This window comes from Andrena cerasifolii, chromosome 13 (genome assembly GCF_050908995.1).
Source record: "Andrena cerasifolii isolate SP2316 chromosome 13, iyAndCera1_principal, whole genome shotgun sequence".
Lineage (NCBI taxonomy): Eukaryota > Metazoa > Arthropoda > Insecta > Hymenoptera > Andrenidae > Andrena > Andrena cerasifolii.
Window position 1 is genome coordinate 710,583 of NC_135130.1, and position 21,043 is coordinate 731,625.

At 37.7% G+C, this 21,043-nt stretch overlaps 1 protein-coding gene and 1 long non-coding RNA gene across 4 annotated transcripts in view; one reads left to right on the plus strand and one right to left on the minus strand.

The window, feature by feature from the left end:
• The window catches only part of LOC143375978 (E3 ubiquitin-protein ligase RNF220), a 508,099-nt gene that overhangs the window by 309,510 nt on the left and 177,546 nt on the right, over positions 1 to 21,043 (minus strand). The window lies entirely within an intron of this gene.
• On the plus strand, positions 3,698 to 6,651 carry LOC143375990 (uncharacterized). Its single transcript, XR_013087009.1, has 2 exons — positions 3,698 to 4,338; positions 6,068 to 6,651. It is a non-coding gene; the product is annotated as an uncharacterized LOC143375990 (long non-coding RNA).

Consider the following 21,043-nt stretch of genomic DNA (forward strand, 5'->3'; position numbering starts at 1 on the left):
ACGATTTTATTTTTGGTATTAGAAATGTAACGAAACGTTAATTTACCCCTTTATTCCACCTATTTTCAATCATAATTTCGAGAAAGAATCGAGATGGAATGAAAATATACACATACGACACTGCTGGATTTAACTAGACTGATGTTCAAATCAGCTTGTTCACTAGAAATTTTGAGTAGCGGCTGTAACGACAACAGTCACACTATAAATTACTCCCAGTACAAGCAGACATGGGTTAATATAACCCAGAGTGTTCTTTTGCCCTATATCTCTGGATATAGTGCACCGTTCATAATGTTTTTTCTTTTGATCGATTCGTAGGGTAATAAGGAGAAAGAATATATATAGGTGATTTAGTCGTAAATCATTTGATACTCGAGATATCTTGAAGATAAGGAGATCATATTAGTGAAAGTTCTGAAATTTTTTTTTCTCTTTAATCACAGTTTTTTTTAGAAAAAGATACGAGGGTTTAATTCTACAGCAATCGAAAGGTTTCGAGTCATACTTTAACCTTTAGAGGGCCGGGATTTTTTCACTGAAATTGTTAATTTTATTTACTTAAAATTCATGCATATATGTATACCACCAACATATTCGACAAAGTATCCATATTTTTACGTGACCACTATAGTGGCCAGCTCGACCCTCTAAAGGTTAAGGGGAAAAATGCGTTATTATGATTGGTTAAAAAAAATATAATTACTTGGGGAGATGAAGTTAAGAAATCTTTTACTTCTACCGAACAACTGTTCTCTGTGAAAAATCGTTATTTTTTGTTGAAAATAAGGACATACACTGCTACTGGCATTGAGTACAGAGCGTCAAAAGTAATTTCATCGATGGCTTTGGCACAAAGAGCTAAAATGAAAATTTCGGAAAAATTGCATGTATTTAATGATGATCGAATAAAAAATGTCAAATAATACGTTGAAATGGTTGAAATAATAATTTATTCCACAAGTGTAGTGAAATTGACAAAATGTATGCAATCATTAATTTATATCTACGTTTCCATTTTTCAAAAAGCATGTATTTCACTTTTGGTAACTCGAAAATTCTGCACATATAATGTTGTCGAAGAAAAAAGATATTCACTTTTAATCGATTTCATAACGTTACAGTGACACTGGGTGGTGAACGTAACCCCCGGACTACATTTGGAATGCTTTTACTCGGCTGCTTTAGGGATACTAGCGATCCTGTGGGAAGGAGGGATTTGTAGAAGAGGTATCAAACTTTTTTTCCCTAAAGCCTTAACTCCCTACACCTTACCGTTCAGAAATGCCGGGAGTTTTCCTAACGAACTGGGTTACGTTAACCCAGTGTGACCTTTGAGGGTTAAAAGTGAAGTGTATCACATTGCTTATTAATCATAGAATTCCACTAGCAATTTCGACGAATCGTATGCCAAATGTTAAATGCATAAAAGTATATGGATGTTTGACATATTTATAGGAAACTCCCAATTACTAAATGCGAAAGTAACGAGGAGAGGTAAATGTTCAAGATACTCTATCATAAAGCTATTGAGTCAGTGACGTCTCTAGTGCTATGTTCTAGACGAGATACATAGGCTATATCGTATGCAATCACAAAATTATTACAATACAAGCCAACCCTACCAAGCTACGCAGTCATATGGTGTAAAAGAAGCTGTATAGCTTAAAGTGGTGTTTAACAGGTTCGCTGCGACAGAAAAACGTGACACTTCGGGGCGTACTGTTTAGTGTACCGGGTGAGTTGGGGGTGTATGCTGATTGCTGAACATGTGGACGTGTTAAAGAACTAGCATTATTAGATTATCTTTCAGATTTTCAAATGTACTGCGATGATTAAGCAAAAATAGATATTTCCAAAAGTAAAATGAATAAAACAAAGTGGACGTATTTGGTTAGAAAAACACGGATGGAGTATTAAACCAGATATCATACCCATTGAGCTCTAAACATACCTGGAGAGTGAACAGCACTGGGAAGAAGTAGAGGCTACAGCGGTCCGAAGGAAATGGAAGATAAGCAGTGAACCTATCCTTCTTCCTAATATCCACTCTGTACTATCTGTGTTACGTATGTATGTTGTGCGCAAGTAACTTCACTCACATGCACTATACATCCATAGCCTGTTGTAAAACAGAGATAGGTTCACCCGTTATCTTCCCTCTTTCTCGGTCCAGCCGACATTGCTCTGGTCACTCTCCAGGTTTGTTTAGAGCTCAATGATCATACCTATGCATCCACGAATGATAGTCTCGTTTATCTAGTGACCAAGAGTTTAAGAGTACCTAGCAGAACAGAACTATTGCATCAGATTAACAAAATTGAATGAAGTTAGATGATGCAAAGGTGAATGAGAGACTTTGCACTACTAGGCGGAAAAAGTAGGAACTACAGTAGGTAGGTACCGCCCGGTTAAGAGCTGGCGGATCTTCCTGCCTAGATCTTTTGTTTACGCAGGCCGGAGACCCATCAGGCCCGGGTCCTCGAAGTCCAAGAATCGAGAGCAGTCAGCTCGGCTCTCCAAGTGAGTCATGCATTACTGGAATTTTTAAGTTATCTGTTCATCATTGCATCTTCATGAAAGTGGTACAGGTTTGTCTCGAAAGAAGCTCGGTCCCGAACCATCACCTTCGTTCGAGACAGGGAGTTTTCTGGCTTACCTTCGTTGCCTTATCGCGTGGAATGAAAGAGCCTGCGAATGAGGGAGATGGAGTAATCGTAAATGCCTGACCTTATTCCGTACTAAAAACCTCGTTCTTCTTTCAAGACTCTACTGTACCAATGGATTCGTGCAATCTTCTTGATCAGAGTGAGTTCAAACACAACGCTATTCCGACTATTTTTAGTGATAAATCGGTTTCGGTTACGGTTCTAAAACTGTTATTTTTTCAGTTCCAAGGTGGTTGTGCAATCGATTCTCGTATCGATTTTACAGTGATTGAGATCACCAGTATTACGGTTGCAGATTATTCTATATAAGCATAAACATACCTTTCACTAAATCATTATGAAACAAAAACAAAATTGAAATAATTATGCATACCATTATCTTGTAACATGAAAAGTGTTATTTAATATAAGTGGTTTTCTTGGGGTCGGAATATCGATTCTTTTTTACTTTCGATTGATACGCGGCATAAACATTGTATCGCTTGCAACAGTTTTTAACGGCCGGTCGTTGAGATGACTTTTTCGCGATGCTGTCGACAATGTCGACGCGCCGACTGATACACGTCAAAGCGAGACCGTTTTCTTCAGACGATACGAAAAGTATCATTCCTGGTCTGATCATCAGAGAACAGAACATAATCCTTTCGTGTTAAAGACAGAAGCTGTTTTACTGTCATTCGTTGTTTAGGGTAAAGGTACCAGTAGTTGACCATGTATCAGTAGTTGACAACTTTTCAGAAAAACGTGAAAAATAAGGATTTTAGAAGTGCAACTATCTCTTTTCAACAGCGCGCCGCGGCTCCTAATACCCACAGTTCGCCACTTCTAGAAACCTTATTTCTCACGTTTTTCTGAAATGTTGTCAACTACTAGTACCTTTACCATAATTTAATATTTGATAAGCTTAGTAATAGTTACTATATTCGTGATATACTATATATGTGAAAATTTAAATTAGTGTGTATTTAAACTTACTGTTAAATTAATGTTAACATAGTGTATATGTAACATAAAAGTGGTAATAGATTAGTATTAACAGCAGATGATAGGGCGGCAAATCTTAAGAAATATCCACACCCCAGTAACTGCAACCCGACCAATCCACCGAAATTAAACGCGGTGGTAAAGGCCGCCTTACGGGAGGCGGCCATCAAACGAGATGACCGCATTGTGGCCAAACAGGAAAAGATCGCGGCGCGTATGGCGGCAAATGGGAAGGCTCTGTCGGCTACCCTGGCGAACGATGAGAAGAATCTGGCTCTCGTGGAGTTCCTAAGCGATTCAAGCAGGTTGCTAGCGAATATGCACCAAGACGAATCCCTAATCGCCGGAGCCTTATCCTGGCTAACATTAACGCCTCAGTTAAGGAAACCTTAAATGTATCCGCAATTGACGAGTGGTTGTTCGGATCCGATTTGAACGGAAAGTTAAAAACAAGGAAATCCATGGAAATCTCTTGTAAAGACATAAGACCATTAGCCAAGAGCCAACCTCCAAAGGGCACAAAAAACTTAAAGACCCCGCCCCGTCAACCTCGAACAAAGAATTTAGCCGTGACGTCGGGCGGGCGGAAGAGTGCAGAAACGGCGCGGAAGACAGCACGGAAACCATGCTACAGGTCGGACAGGAGGAAGGAGTCGAATTATCGTCGACATCGCTAGACCAACCGGTAATAGTTTTTGCCGGTAAGCTTAAATTTGTCGAAAGGAAATGGAAAACACTTACTTCAGACCCTGGGGTACTATCATGGCTAAGTGGGTATAAAATTCCTTTTGCTATTCGCCCCCACCAAACCGAAACGCCTAAAGACACTCACTGGTCTAATAAAGAATGAGCTAAAATCACTGCCTTAATTGGTCAGCTACAGGAAAAGGGAACAGTGGAAAAGTGTTGGCCTGTGGATGGTCAGTTTCTTTCAAAGATTTTCCTTGTTCCAAAACCCGATGGTTCTGGCCGTTTTATTCTGAAGTTAAAACAGCTTAATACGTTCATACAAACCCAACATTTCAAGCTCTAGGAGTACAGGACAGTGGCTAGACTGCTAAGCCTGGGTAGCTTCATGGCTACTCTGGATGTGCGAGATGCATATTATATGATACCCATTGATGTGGCAGATAGGAGATTTTTACGTTTTCAGTTCGATAGCGAACTTTTCGAGTTTACTTGTTTGCCTTTTGGACTTAGCACGGCTCCGTATGTACTCACAAAGATAATGAAATCAGTAGTTTATAGACGACTTTCTTCTAATGGGAGATTCTTACACGGAATGCTACCTAAATATAGAAGAGACACACTCGCTTTTACAACACTTGGAATTCATTATACACCAGGAGAAAAGTAAATATCAGAAATGTAAATATCTGGGGTTAGTTTCTGATTCGACTCGAATGATAATTGAACTACCGACAGTTAAGAAGGAAAAGATACAAGAACTTATTTCTCAGTTCAGTACCACCAGTGTGTGCAAGATACGTGATTTCGCACAATTTATTGGTATTCTCGTCGCCGCCTGCCCCCGGCGTTAAATATGGATGGGCATACACAAGAAGTTTTGAACGAGAGAAGTATTCTGTATTACTTAGATCTAATCAATCGTATGAGCGTTACATGCCCCTGCCTCATAAATTACAAGAGGATTTTAGATGGTGGAAATCTAATATTGCTTTAGCAAGCAATCCGATTCGACTGATGAAATATGATCTCGAAATATGTTCGAATGCATCCAGGTCCGGGTGGGGAGCTGTCTGCAATAAAGAAAGATCGCATGAGTTTTGGAATGAGACAGACCGCAGCTTTCATATTAATTACCTCGAAATACCCGCGGCCTTTTTGGGACTTAAGTGTTTCGCTAAGAACCTCAAGGGATCTCAGATCTTGATAATAATAGATAATACAACAGCCATATCGTATATTAATCGTATGGACGGAATCGAATTTCATAATCTAAATCACATAACAAAAGAGATTTGGAATTGGTGTGAAAGGAGGAACTTATGGATATTCGCGTCATACATAAGTTCAAGAATGAATTGGGAGGCTGACATAGAATCGAGAAGGTTGGAGAGTGAGACGGAATACGAGTTGTCTCAAGAAGCTTTTTCTGAAATTATCCGAAACTTTGGGAAACCAGATATTGACCTCTTTGCGAGTAGAGCAGATACAAAATGTAAGACATGTTTCCTGGAGGAGGGATCCGGGTGCCATAGCGATCGATGCGTTCACAATAACGTGGAACCCATATTTTTCTATGCCTTTCCTCCTTTCTCGATAATACTAAGAGTTTTACAGAAGATTAAGAGTGAGAGATCCAACCCTGGTTTCCGGTGTTTAAGTCTACATATGTTGGCGGCAGACGCACTGTATTTCCCACCAGAAATTAATCTTTTGACGTCTTGCAGCAAGGAGCTACATCCCTTGTGGAGGAAAATTACCCTGGTTACCGGGTACTTATCCGGCGAGCGTTCGCCATGAAGGGAGCTCCACCCTCAGCAGTAAATATCATGATCTCCTCCCTAAGTGAGGGATCAATAAAACAATACGGAGGTGCGATTAAAAAGTGGTGGCCTTTTTGCGTGGAAATGCCGATACGTCTAAGGGAACAGCAACAGAAGTGTTACTCTTCCTGACCATGGGATATGAAGCCGGAGCTTCATATGGATCCTTGAACACAGCCAGATCAGCGATTGCGCTATTAACCGGGAGTGATATGGCGCTTGATTCCAGAGTACGGCGTTTTTTCAAAGGGGTTTTTAATATGCGACCGTCAACACCAAAATACGATGTTATATGGGACCCCATAGTTCTATGTTATCTTACATCGTTACCTGAGAACGGAGAAATGCACCTAAAGACGCTATCGGAGAAATTAGTAACCTTGCTGGCACTCGTTACAGGTCATAGAATTTAGACTTTTTCGATAATTAGTATTGACAATATTAGGAGAATACATGGCACGTATGAAATCAAAATCCCTAATAGAATTAAGACGGACGATAGGTCCAAGAAGGAAACAACCAGTTGCCTTGCTCTTCTGCTTAGAGAACAGCAAGCTTCGTGTAGCGTCCGCGCTAGAGTCATACCTAGAAGGAACGACACCCCTGCGAGATACCGTAGAGTCTTTATTTTTATCATTTAAAAGTCCATATAAAGCGGTTACACCACAAACCTTAAGCCGGTGGATTAAGACCATGCTTACCAAGAGTGGTGTGGATACGCAGATATTTACGCGTCACGCGTCCATGTCTACGGCACGACGTAAGGGTGTAGACCTAGACACTATCAGAAGAACGGCTGGATGGACAGGAACATCCTCGTCTTTCAGCAGATTCTATGACCTACAATTGTGTGATAGAAATGACCAATTTGCAAGGTCGGTGTTAAGTTCCTCATAAATATTAATGCGATTAAGGGTTTTTATAAATAGAAGTATCTGCGCGTATCATAAATACATACAGGCACTTTTTTCAGTATCTATGCATGTAATTCAAAAGTTAATTCCATGTTTTCATTCAATGCCCCTTCTACACCGCAACTAGCTTTAAACATCTACATGTTGATCTCGATGAAGAGGCGCGAAATACAATTGTATGATTAAACGAACTTACCTAAGTGAAGTCCTATCATAATTGTATGGAGCGCCTCTTCCGAGATGATCAATCCGACCCTATATATTCCCAAACTCTGCGCACTCGAGATACACAGAGTACCACATAGGTTGCTGTGATGCTTTAAAGAATGACGTAGAAGCTACTGGGCCCACGAACGGCGGCGTGGGGAGAATTTTTCGTTGGAATCGTAGCTTTGAACTTGTGGCAACAGGTGCGAAGTAGAGGTACTACATGTTGATCATCTTAGAAGAGGCACTCCATATAATTATGATAGAACTTCACTAACAAGGGAACATCTCGAAGCCGGAAATTCAAAAAATTCTGAAACTTTGTGAACATGTAGAGAATTTCCTCCTGATTACAACGCAATTTTTGTTTGCTGCCCAAATTCACTTTAAGGGGGTGCAATTGACCGCTGAAAATCCGTTTATTTTTCGATTTTGTGTTATAACTTGTGAACTGTAAAATAATTTGTTCATCAAATGGTAGATTTAATTAAAAGAAATAACTTTTGTCTTAAAACTTTTTTTTATGTCTTACAGTTCGCGAGTTGTAACAGAAAATCGGAAAATAGCCGAATTTTCGAGGGTTAATTTTTTTTGAATTTGGGCAGCAAACAAAAATTGCGTTGTAATCAGGAGGAAATCCCTTACCTATTCGCAAAGGTTCAGAATTTTTTGAATTTTCGGGTTCGGGATCTTCCCTTGTCAGGTAAGCTTCCCTTGTTAATTTAAAACATGAAATCGAAACTTTTATTTGATGATCCTAAACAAAGTAAGTCTTAACAGCCGTTGGAAACTGTTGCAAACTATACAATGTTTATGCCGCGTATCAGTCGAAAGTAAAAAAGAACCGATATTACGACGTGAAAAAGAATCAACATATAAGAAAAATTTCCATTATTCGATTATTTTTAACTATTTCAAGAAAAGCACTAATATTAAAGAACGCTTTTCATGTTACAGAGTAACGATATGCATAATTTTTTAAGTTTCTATTTTTTTCATAATGATTTTGTAAAAGGTATGTTTATGCTTATATAGAATAATCTGCAACCGTAATACTAATTATAAGTAGTGATCTTAATTACCTACTGTAAAATCGATTATACAACCGAAAAAATAACGGTTCTAGAACCGTAATCGAAACCGATATAGTCAGAATATCGGTTCTTCATGACTGTTTCAAGAACCGAAACCGATATAATAACTGTTTTCAACCCCTGGTTGAAAATAATCCGGCCGACATCTTGTTTTATTATAGTTCATTTTCATCAGATATGTCTCAGGAATCCCTTGGCAATACTTTATGAAGGTGTAAGGAAAAGTATGGAAATTTAAATTTTGAGTAGCGAGTAACACTGCCAGGCATATCGCTTTGGAGTCTGAACCTGAACCCTCTAGTCCACTTGGAGCGTCCTACAAAGATCACCGGGTGCGTACTTCGAGTCGCACGTGTTCGAAGGCTCGCTCGTATAATGATTTATGGATTAATGAAAAAGAAAACTTTTATATTTTTCGTTATGTTTCAGTAAGACTATTTTTAACGATACTCAAGTGGAATACTTTCTACATTCCGCAAACCAATTGTGCATCCCGTATGATTAAAAATGAAAAATATTCCGAATAACGTCGTCTTTGGACTTAATTTAATCAGGAGAATTTCAGGAATTCGTTAGATACCAGTTTCATGAAGATACAATATAAAATATAAAACTTGACAATTTCAGGCGAAGTTTGGTCGAGTTTGAGTTGAATGCTGTGTTATTTATTAAATAATACATTTGTAACTCCCAGCGGACAAAACGGGAGACTTTAAACCGGATCTGAGTGGACTAGATAGAAGGGACCAAGTAACTATTACGCGTTTAATGATTGGCCATATCAAACTGACGCACACCCATTCGATAACAAAAGAAACAATTTCACATTCATTTTGAATGCGACCATCTCGCTGAAAGCAGGAAAAGGTACCAAGTCAAAAACAACATAGGGTAAATCCGGGAGACGCGGTCGGGACGGAGAGTTGGTCGAGTCGCTATATTTCAGACTCTCTACGTAAAAATGCGTTAAAGTGCAGGCCTATACTGCAGACCTACTTCTCCAGAAGCCAAACAGTTGAATGAATAGCGTCATTTCGCTTCCTTCTGTATTTTTCTGGATTAATAGGCTATAAAAGGTAAATTGAGGTTATGTTTAACCTCTTTGGTCACACAACAGTGTACAGAATTGTATTTAAAATATACTTCTAAGTTTATTTTTGTTTAATGTTTGGGGCAGAAGACAGTAGAGATATTGAGGGACAATGCAGCCAAAGTATTTGGCCATATTAACTCTTCCTCTCAAAGCTAACGAGAAGACCATCTCTCGCCGCAGAAATGAGAGCTGGTGGAGTTACGATTTCTTCATTATTTTTGTTTATTTTTTTATTTTTTATCTTTATTTTATTATTATTGTTGTTTATTTACTTTATTCATTCCCTTTGTATTCATTTGCCTTGCTAATCGCCGGTAGGTAGTTCACTTTTTCTTTGATGTGTTCTTTACTTGTTTAGCGTAAACAAATTAAATATCAATGAATCTCTAATTGTATTCACTCATAAATAATTTTTCTTTCTTCTTTGTTATTTCTCTGTGAATAATTATGTGAGTGGTCTCTGCCAACGACGAAAACCATTTCTCCCGGCACCTTGGGAGAGGTGGTCAGATATCATGACTTCAGTTTTCAACCCGATTTACAGTAAATATTGTCTTAAAGTAAATATCGACCAGTTTTTCTGAATCAGCATAAAATTTTGAACATATGGGTTCGTTCTGACAAAATAAGTAACGTCTATATTAGTTTTAAAAGCCATTTTATATTAGGTCGACCGCGTTTCCCGGGGTTACCCTAAGTGAAATAGTGAACTCAAGCGAAAACTCAGAAACACAATTACGTTTTTAAAAGCGATCGAAATAAATGCCAAATTGTAAAGTTAGAAACGAGCTAAAATTGTTTGTATTTGCGTAATACATATGTAGGTACCCTGCAGTACATCGATAAACTTGTAAAGTCGCTCATGACCTCAGCAGATAATGCTACTCAAACCTTAAATAAAAAAAATACATTTGTAAAAGTTATACCAATTATAACGATTTTCCTTAGACACCATTTGATCAGCAGATCATTTAAATAACACTCTCTCCTCTGTACTTGGACAAACCGTGATTAAACAGTATCAGTATTTTGAAAAGAACGTGCACACAGACACACACCGCAGTCAACTTTATTTCTCAGGGCTCGCGTTACAAAACGAAATGCACCTTGAAACCTGTTTCCAAGAATGTATGTAACTGAAGGAGAAATCTACGCTGAGGAGAAGAGTAGAGTAGACATAGGTAAAAGTTCGCAACACGCGAATTTCATTGTTCGAGTTGTGGCAGTTGCCAATGGTGATTGACAGCCAGTTGTCAATCAAGGTAGAGTCACCAGTGTCGAATTGTGTAGCTGTGCTTCGTTTTGTTATCGTACAATGCGGTAAGTACTGAATTCGTTAGTACTGACGTAATACTCTCATTTTAACACGTCGTCTGAAAGAGCTGAAATTCTTCTATTCAAAAGTACTAATAGAAGTTTTCAGTTCTCCTCGCAGATAACAGGATTGATTGAACAATGGAGAAATAGCTGTGGGGCAAGAGTTCGAATGCACACTACTCGTTTAAAAATCAGCTTGAAGTAAATGAAGCAATGCAAAGAAAATCTGAATAAGAACGCGCGAGGAAATAATTAGAAAAGCAAAAGAAAAATCCAAAAAATAACATCTACTTCTGAAAAATATTGAAAGGAACAAAACAAATGGGTCCAAAAAGAGAATAGCCCAACCATCAACGTCTATGGAAGAAATAATTTGTCCTGCGCGTGAAGAAGAATACACTGATCCTCCGGGACACTGATACCTGCGCAAGGGTAATGTTATGTGCTATTACTGTTACCTTGATTAAAAATTTTTTGCTATATTACCACAACTATTGTATGTAGGAACATAAAACACTTTTGTGAAAGTTTCTCGTTGCGTTCTGTTACCCCATTACATGCGAACTTTAGCCCCACATCTCGGGTAAAAGTTTGCTTTTGACACTTTTGGCAAATATTTATTTTATGTGAGTTGTGGCAGGTAAATTTATATGAAGTCACTGCCTATCGATTAATAAGGGTTAGTAGTTATTTCTTACACAATGATATGTGCCATCAGTGCAATACCAAGGATTTTAGGGAAGCCTAAACTTTAAGCGCGCACTCTTGCCCCGCAATACTCTAACTTCTTGATTAGATGCAAGCGAATAGAGTAAACTCGGGTAAGTCCGCGATAGAGGATACTCTGTGATACTTTTCCATTTGTCTGTAATTCGAAATTGTGTGACTCAATTTAGATGGAACAATAACTAACCGACAGCGTTGATCTTCTAGTTTATGCTATGGTAAAAGAATTAGTCAATTGGAGTTAGTGTGATAAAGTGAGAGAACGTTTTTGTTCCAGCAGCGCATTATTCGTGAAATTCTTCGTGCTAGTTGTGGAGATCAATTGTTTATGTATTATATGTGCTTTAGAAGACAAATGGAAAATTCAAACTGCAGGTAAATGAATGGTAAAATGGAATTTTAACAAGTCTTACTCTTGAAATTATCATACAATAAGGCATCAGTGTTATTTTTGCTTGTGAGACTACGTTTCTGATTGCTATGTTTGAGAAATTTTGATGGTCAATACCAAAAACAATGTTTCCTTACGTCTCAGACATAATGAAACGATTGATTATACACAAAATAACAATAATATAAAATAATATGTAATAATATGAAATAATGTAAAATCATTTAAAATAATGCAAAATAATATGAAATAATAGCTGGTGAACATATATCGGGCCAGCGAGAACCAGAGTATGTCGTGAAAATTTAATTTTGTATATTTTCAATTAAATATACTTAGTAAATTTCTGCTAATCTATTACATGTTTGTATGATGTCTGACCTATCATTATATCGTAGACTCACTTTCAGAACATGCGAATATTAGCAGTTAATAGACAATTTCTAAAACTATCACGAACTTACCCGAGTTTACCCTATGTAGAAAAACGTAAGAACAAAAGTTTTGTTATTAACAAATTGTGTGAGCCGCCCATAAGCTGATATTGACGCTCTGTACCTTCTATATGCAAAATAAATAGTTTTTTCCAAAGCCGTCTGACACACTATTTTTTCCTGAAAATGTTATATATAAACAACAACTCTGTAGATTTTTAGCTTCTAATATTGAAATTTGTAAAGGTTACAATTTTTTAAAGATTTCCTTCGTTTTTTCTCGACAGGTGGTAATCTAGAATTTTTTTTACAAAAACGGCCATAAAATCTCAATCAAAAATCTATTGGAATACATTCTAGAGACTTCGAAATTGACCCACGATTTTTTTCACAAAAATTAGATTTTTTAGAGGAGAATGACAGTCGTTCAAAAATTGCTCCGGGTGTGAGCTACCCAGGTATGCCAAAGTTGATCGAAAAAGGGGGTGTGTCAACGAAGGGTTAACTGGCAGAATCTTGACCCACGTAGGCAATTAAACGAAAACTCAAAACAATTAGGGATGAAGAGAAAAGTGGAGAGGAAAACAGAAACGGACCGAATGGGCAATCCACGCCGATAGACGATGAATAGGATGGGAAGAGGGATCAGAGAACGAATTAGAAGAATTTCGCCATAAAAACCGGTTTCCGGGGTGCGGAGGGGGTGTGGTGGTGGTGGTGGAGTACCATGGAATATCGGTGTCGGTGATATTGTACGGTACCCGATATTAAAATGCCGGTGATTGATGTGTGTACCGTGCTGAGCGGTACCGCGTTACGATACACACCATGGCACTGAGGCAACCAATGGGAATCTCACCCTACACACCTTACTAAAATACGGGGCCGTCATAACGGGGTGATATTGCATCTTCGTACGGCCTACGGATTCCCTGTTTCTTTGTGATCCATCGAAGAGTAGCCAAAGTTTTCGTGGTCGAGAGAAAAAAAGGACGATCGGTATTTATATCTGCGTAAATCATCGGAGCTATTGTGAAACCCCTGGCATCTTTCGGCTTCTAGAAGGGGACGCGTGCAGTAAATCTTACGATTATATTTCTTCCATTCCGCAGACCAACGGATGCGTATTCCTCTTTTTAATTTATAGGTAATACCGGCTCGCAGTGATATTGTTTAAAAATATGATTTCAACACCCGACAGATTGGATTAACGATGTGGCCACAGGAATACGATTTTAATTGCTTTAGTCTTAAATAAGAAACTAACAAGGGGAGGACACCATGTGGTAGACATCGATTTTGATGAGCCTTGGCGCGTTGAATCTATGTCGAAAATAAGTAAATAGGTGTTCGAGCGTTTCTGCCAATGGGTCTTAATAATAGAGATATTTACATGGAAATTATTAAAGATTTCATAGTGGCCGTGGGGTTTTAATGGGTAAAAATCCCATACTACCTGGCGCCCCGGGGGATTCTCCTCTGAAGGAGTGCGGGTGCCTTTTGAAGATTTCCCCAAGTTAAAAAAAAAACAAAAATTTATAAAAAAAATAATTTATAAAAAAAAAAATTATAAAGTTTTTTTTAACGTGGAGACATCTTCAAAAGGCACCCCAACGCCTCCAGAAGAGAATCTCCCGCGGACGCCAGGGTAGCGTGGGATTTTTATCCTCTAAAACCCCACGGCCACTATGATATTTTTAATAATTTCCATGTAAATATCTCTATTATTATTAAGGCCTATTGGCAGAAACGCTCGGATACCTATTTACTTATTTTCGGCATAGATTCAGCGTGCCAAAGCTCGTCAAAATCAATGTCTACCTCATGGTGTCCTCCCCTTGTAAGAGTCAACTGTACTTCCTCATTTGCTATTACTATGTTATAGTGTTATATTTTAGTAATATTGAATTACAATATTTTTTGCTGCATCTTTTATTCGGTTTATCTTTTTTAAACAAATTTTTAGTCTTCGACTTTAATTCTTCGTCTGCTTCTTGGAAAATTATAAATACTATGAGATACAATATTTTAACTGCGTTTCATCCTTTACTGGCCAAAATTTAATTACGATGTTCAAGAACAACAATTATATAATCCTGCGTATAGCGTGTAAGAATCTATTAATGTACTTTTAGACCGATACTTGCGTTTACAATAACTAATGTATTGCGAAGAGACTCACTCGCGTTACCGAACGGTCGTAAACACAAAATTACATTTTGCACCGAAAGTATTGAATTTAAGAGGTCCCTCCCTTTTTAACCAACTTAAAAAAAGAGGAGGTAATAGATTCAACTCGTATATATATTTTTTTTTATTCGAAAGAGGGTGATACCCCGGTGGTCGCATCCTACACTGCATCAACATTGGCCCAATATTTTGCCAGTTCTAGTTAATAATAAAGACTATTGTCACCTAATTATTATTACTTTATGTACGTACGCGCATATCTCCTCAGCATCTTGAGTCAATATATATAAATCTAAAAAATTAAAAATAAAAATATTTAAAAAAAATTAAAACCGACTTTAAAAAAATAAAAATGCACTAAAAAGAAAAAAAAATTCTTTCCCTTATTTAATCTAGGACTCTCATATTTTTTAAGTCGGCGTGGCACTTCTTCATTTGTACTGTGTAAATCTGGCGGCGACTTAAAAAAATTGAGAGCCGTAGATTAAATAAGGGAAAAAATTATTTCTCACTTTTTAGTGTATTTTTATTTTTTTAAAGTCGGTTTTAATTTTCCTTAAAAAAATTTTATTCCAACATGCCTTTGTGATAGGTATATATGAAAATATAAATTCAAGTGTGCCTAATCATCTAATAGACCACTGGAGAACTTAACATTAGACAATAATGATTGTACGATTAAGAGTGCTTGAATAAATATTGTGCGTACAATTGTCCAAGCTATTGCACTAGCAAGTGAAACCCAACATTGATAAGAAATTACATATGTACATGATTCAGGAAATTTAAGGCTAACTCAAGATCCACTGATCAACCCTTCGATTCAATTACTTGCAGTGATTCGGGAATCGTAACAAATTAATCTCTAATTAAATGCTTCGTTTACGAGTGGTCGATGAACACATTCAATAAACGCTCGGCAGAAAGTTACAAAGTATGCATGTGTGCCTGTTGCGAGGCGGTGGCCATTCGAAAGCTTGAACACTAAAATCGACATTCGAGGCAAACTGCCAGGGAGCATCGCGTTATCATCAGCTGTTACCTGGCCGGCCATTAGCGATAAATTGACAGGCAAACACGGAATTGATTTTAGCACCGCAAAACTCGGTTTCTGCGGTGTCTCGCCACCCACACTTAACCGTTTGGCGTTTGGTTCCGCGCGCGGAAAGGGCTCGAAATCTCGGCGTAATAAATCGATGTAAACGCGGCCGACGACAGGAACGCGAACGGGAGACAAATCATCCTATAGACTAAGCGATTCGATCGGGCAAACAAAAAAATATCGCACGATCGAGTGTTATTAAAACTGCGTTTGTCAATGAAACGGAAATATTGCGAGCCTGCCGAGCGGCCCGGGTCGAGAAAAACTGCGACAGAGCTACGATTATCCGGTACACGATTGGGTAATCCCGACCGACGTGCAAACCAATCGGGACTTTATTTGCAACAATCGAATCGAGGCTCCGATTTTTCCCAGACCATTTTCATATCTTGGAATTCTGGGACCCCATAATGAACGGTAAAAGGTAATGCTTAATATTATTTGGTTCGTACCTCAGAAAATTTGCTGCTAAGAAAATTCTATAAAATCTTCCCCGAACAGAAGCTACCTAGCTTGGGTTCACACAAGGAAAACAGTGCTTAACAAAATTAGACTTCACTGAATTAAAGAATGTGCAGTAGGAAGTTTAGTAAAAAGGTAAAGTTTAACCCTTTCGCTACGGCGTACATTTCCGCGAAAGTATTTTTTTTCTAAAATTTTTTTTATGTTTTTTAACTACTAGAGATGCTGACTAAAGTCGACGCTAGGATCGGCAGCTCGTTCTGTGATGCCGGATATATCCGGCGCTGTACGCACAGGTCATCAGATGGATGCCGGATATATCAGGCGCTCTATGCGAAAGGGTTAAACTTAGCATAAAACAAGTGAATCCAAGCAAATGTAAACCAAGCAAACCGTGTGTACAGGTGTTTTTGTTGTGTCGAGCGCAAGCAAATGAAAAAATGTTTAATCCGTCATAGTAAGAACTCTCGAATTGATAACTTGAAATAATCCACAAACATGATGGAATAGAATTTACAGAATGGCAGCGTGTGAGGTGTTGCTTGTCAGTTCATAAAAACTTGAATAGGAACAGATATTTCGTTACATTTTTTTAAGGCGTTACTGCGAAACGTAAAAACAGCTATAATTCGAGAAGGGGGCGGACGAAAACTTACGTTTAAAGAGGTTGGATCGTGGGAATTTCTTAATTAAAAATCCCATTCGTAGAAATTAGTTTTCCGTATCCGTTGCTGTCCAAATTCACGGTAATACCCTTCGTCACTGCACTGGTGCTTGATATGGTTTACCTGCACTCATGATCGCAAGGTGCAGTTGGAAATTTTCCAGCGGTTTGACGCGCTACGTTCACAAGTGCCGGCTTCGCGATCGCACTATCCTGTCCAACGTTCCACCACATGCTACATTAAAATCAAATTTGATAATCAGGGAATTCAACTCTTGCACTTGCAGACAAATACTGTTCAATCGTGTGTGCCGTGTCCCATGCGTACATAACACTAGTTTACACTGAAAACGTACATTTGATGAGAGGTGACTTTTCTTCTGGATTTTCTCCCGCTGAATTCGAAAATCGAGGTTAAATTTTTTTATTGAACAGTTTTTAAGATATTGTGATTTTTCAATTTTTTTACCTCTTCACTTTAAAAACCATATCTCGAACTAGATGTGCACCAAATGAAAGACAAATATGTATAATGGGATCTTTAATAATTGGTTAAGCGGTTCAAAAGAAAGTGGCCGGCCTGGCCACTTGTCAAAATGTGGGATTTGGATGTATTCACTCAATCGCTAATAACTTTGTCATTTTTCGGTCGATTTACTTCTGGTTGGTGTTATTTTTTGCGTAAAAGTATCAGCTTTACGCATGTAAAGAGAAGCCGGACATTTTTTCCTGGTTTCTATTTTTCCGCGAAGAGGTACAAAAATTTAAAAAATCACAGTATCTTAAAAACTGTTCCATAAAAAAAATTTAACCTTGATTTTCGAAACCAGCGGGAGAAAATCCAGAAGAAAAGTCACCTCTCATCAAATGTACATTTTCAGTGTAAACTAGTGTAATCAGTCCATTCTAGGCTGCGCCACTCAATGCGGGACACCCTATATGTCTAATCTTTAGATTAATTTTCAGATTGTCTAAAATGTCTCGTCAAAGATATCGACTTTTAGAGCCGCAAGAACCATCAGAATTCGAAAAATCATAGACTAACTTTCAGATGCTGTGTTTTTGTCAGCAATTGTCCTCGATCACTGAAGCTTTATACAATTTTATTAGCAGAATCCTGTGTACCAATATTTTTGTGCTTTTAGCAAAAGCTTAGAAATCGTATTTATGTTACTAATTCTTGTCGCATTATGAATTGGGATGTGGAAAGTAAATGTTCTTCGAAAAGTCAACACTGTAATTCAATTTTTCTGGCAGTTACATGCATTTGTATTCCAAAAACTCTTTCATTAATTTGATAAGTGGCTTTAACGTTGCATTAAGTAAAATAGAGGAAACTCGAAACAACTGATTGTTTATAAAATATTGAATCCAAATTTGTATACTCCCAATTAAGCTACAGAAATGAAACCTTTGCTCGCAAACTTTCCAAAAATGTTTATGGTTTTGAATGTCATCCCTGAGACCCGTGACATTACATTTTACACCCTCCACATAATGCGACGAAGACTGGATTTATAAAATTTGTTGTGCAGAAGGTTTTGTGACGACTTATTTGCGAATTATGTTTGTTGATATGTAGGGAAGACCGGGGATACATTGGACAGTTTTAAAATTGCCTCCATAGTGCCACGATTATTGCAATTGTTTTTATAGTTTGCGCCTATGTACACACCAAATCAACCGATATTAAATAAGGCGTGTTGCATTCACGAATGACAAGGTAAGTTGCACTTTTCAATTCTTGTATGTTACTGTATAATATTTTCATCTACTTTTTGTTGTGATTCGGATACTTCATTATGGAAGAATTTTATTGTAACTTTTCTGAGGCATTGCTGAATGTGTTTAGAATAAAGTAAGCTATGCAAAAATCAAAGTATCCTTTTTGAAGAAAGGCACGAATCATTTTGTATGGATTTGATATGAGAGGTTACATTGGATAGACTTGGCAGCTGTCCAATGTAATCCCTATTTTACCCAACTGGCCCCAACTGTTATAAGCAATCCTTGTAAAGTTTTTAAACTTCATTATTTCTTATCTATTTGTGATTTTAAATAAATTATATATTCATTGGATTATTCATTATCATTTTTTTCCATCTGTCCAAACTAACCCCGTGCTATGTCCAATGTAACCCCACCAATGGGGATACTTTGGACAATATGCATCTCTGAACTTTTTTCATCTCAAAGTAATACTAGGGAATGTGAGGCCCGTTTCTCATATTCAAATTTTGAGCTATCGAAAGGTGTACAATTTATAGCCGTAAGGCATCTTACCGGCCCGCTAAAGACTATTAATAAAAAATTGTCCAAACTATCCCCGGTCTCCCCTACGCGTATAGAAACAATTTACTTTCATTCCAACACAAATGAAATGTTTAACGTCCATTTCATTCTGAAGGACGTATACAAGAGAAAGTAATATTGTCCCGGCAGTTTTTTGCGGGTGAATATTACACCGAAACGAGGTACAGACCACCCTCCTCCCCACTTGTAAGCGTCTTTCTTGACCCAACGACAAGGAACGACTAACATTCCGGTTAGCAGTCGTATTCCTAGTATTATCAGATTGGAATGTCGCTGTAATAAATGGTCGAATCACCCCCTTCCCTTCCAGCTGCGAGGCACAAACAATCCCCGACCGCGATTCACCCTTATATTGTTACTCGAACAAAGAGTCGCGCCATGGATGACTTGTGCTATGTACTTTATGGTAACTACCCTTATCCACTATTCCACTCCTCTTTCGGCTCGCCAGGAAAATCAGGACTACTTGGAAGTCCAACCCCGAAATGAATAATCTTTAATATGAAATTTCACCACATTCATATTATTTCGCTAGAGAGTCGTTCAAAAAAATTCGCAATATAAAATAATAAAAGACATTTGATTTTTACACGATCAGCAATGACATTGGTTGAAATTGGAATGGTTTGGTTTTAATCAACATGAAATTAATGCATTTTACCTAGGTGACCATAATTTTATTAAACTCTTACCGAATTCATTAAAACGTACAAAACAAACTCTTCGAAAGAAACCATCATTTCCTCTCTAACTTCTGGCAAGAAAGTAATAGTTACGAATAGATACATAGAAAATGTTATCATCAGTGGTGGATTTAACAGGGCGGCCGATGAGCAGTTGCCACCTGGGTCCCCGCTCAGAAGGCCCCCAGGGCCCCATCCTTAAAAAATTATGATTTTATTCAAAGTACATTTTTTCTGTATTATTACACTGAGTCCGTTTTTAGTAAACTACCGCTTTATTTTCCCGAAAAAAATAGGCTCCTCGGAACGTTTACCACCTGTGCCTTTTTTCTTAAATCCGCCACTGGTTATTAAACAGTTCGCGAGGAGGAGAATGCTCGCAGTTGCGCTAGGTAAGGTGAATGTCCGAATTTCTGCTCATGTCCTCATTTCTGCTCATTTCGTATTTTTCTTATTCTTATAAGCGTTACGTTTGTACTATAGTTACAACAAAATAATTCTAACTTATTTGTACATTTACGCGAATGTTGCACGAGTTTGGGGCTAATCAAAATGCAACATAAGCAACGAAAAACTATAAAAATAAGAGACACATCACTTTTCGACTGTGTTCTACAGCGTCATTATTGGTATTCGATAATTGGGCAGAAAATAGTTTTTGCAGTAAAAGTTCTTATTTAATAACAAAAACAGATACCGTATTGTGCTGTGGATGTAGATTTTTTTACTATTTTTAATTCTCTTAACAGAAAACAGGTGATTAGGTTTAGGATCAAGTGAATCACCGTCATGCTCACATTTCTACTCAACAAAATTTTAGTAACGTAACCTCACAATTCAATGTATGCTGTAACCTCTATTTCTATTCGAAGGCATTTTATTTTTTGTTTATAATTATTTTATGCTTTACTGTTGTGTTATAAAACATCTCCACAAAGGATGTAACTTATTTTAACCTGAAAAGGCAACATATGTGAGCAGAAATTGGTACAAATGGTGAGTAGAAATACGGCTATTTAGAGGATTGTATTTAATTACAAATTACTAATAGTTAAACATCTTGAAATATCTTTCTTAAATAGCTTTTGAATTGGTTGATTTATTATTAAACAATTAATCAATTACTCTGTAAATTTTGATCGCAAACAAATTTTTTACACCTTCTTTCTGACGAGTAACCTTTTAATTGAGCAGAAATTGGGGCATTCACCTTACTGTTGAGCAACCAACCACATTCATCATTAGAATTGCCTCTGTCTTTTGAAAGGGCACAGTGCCTTTCCCGGCGCA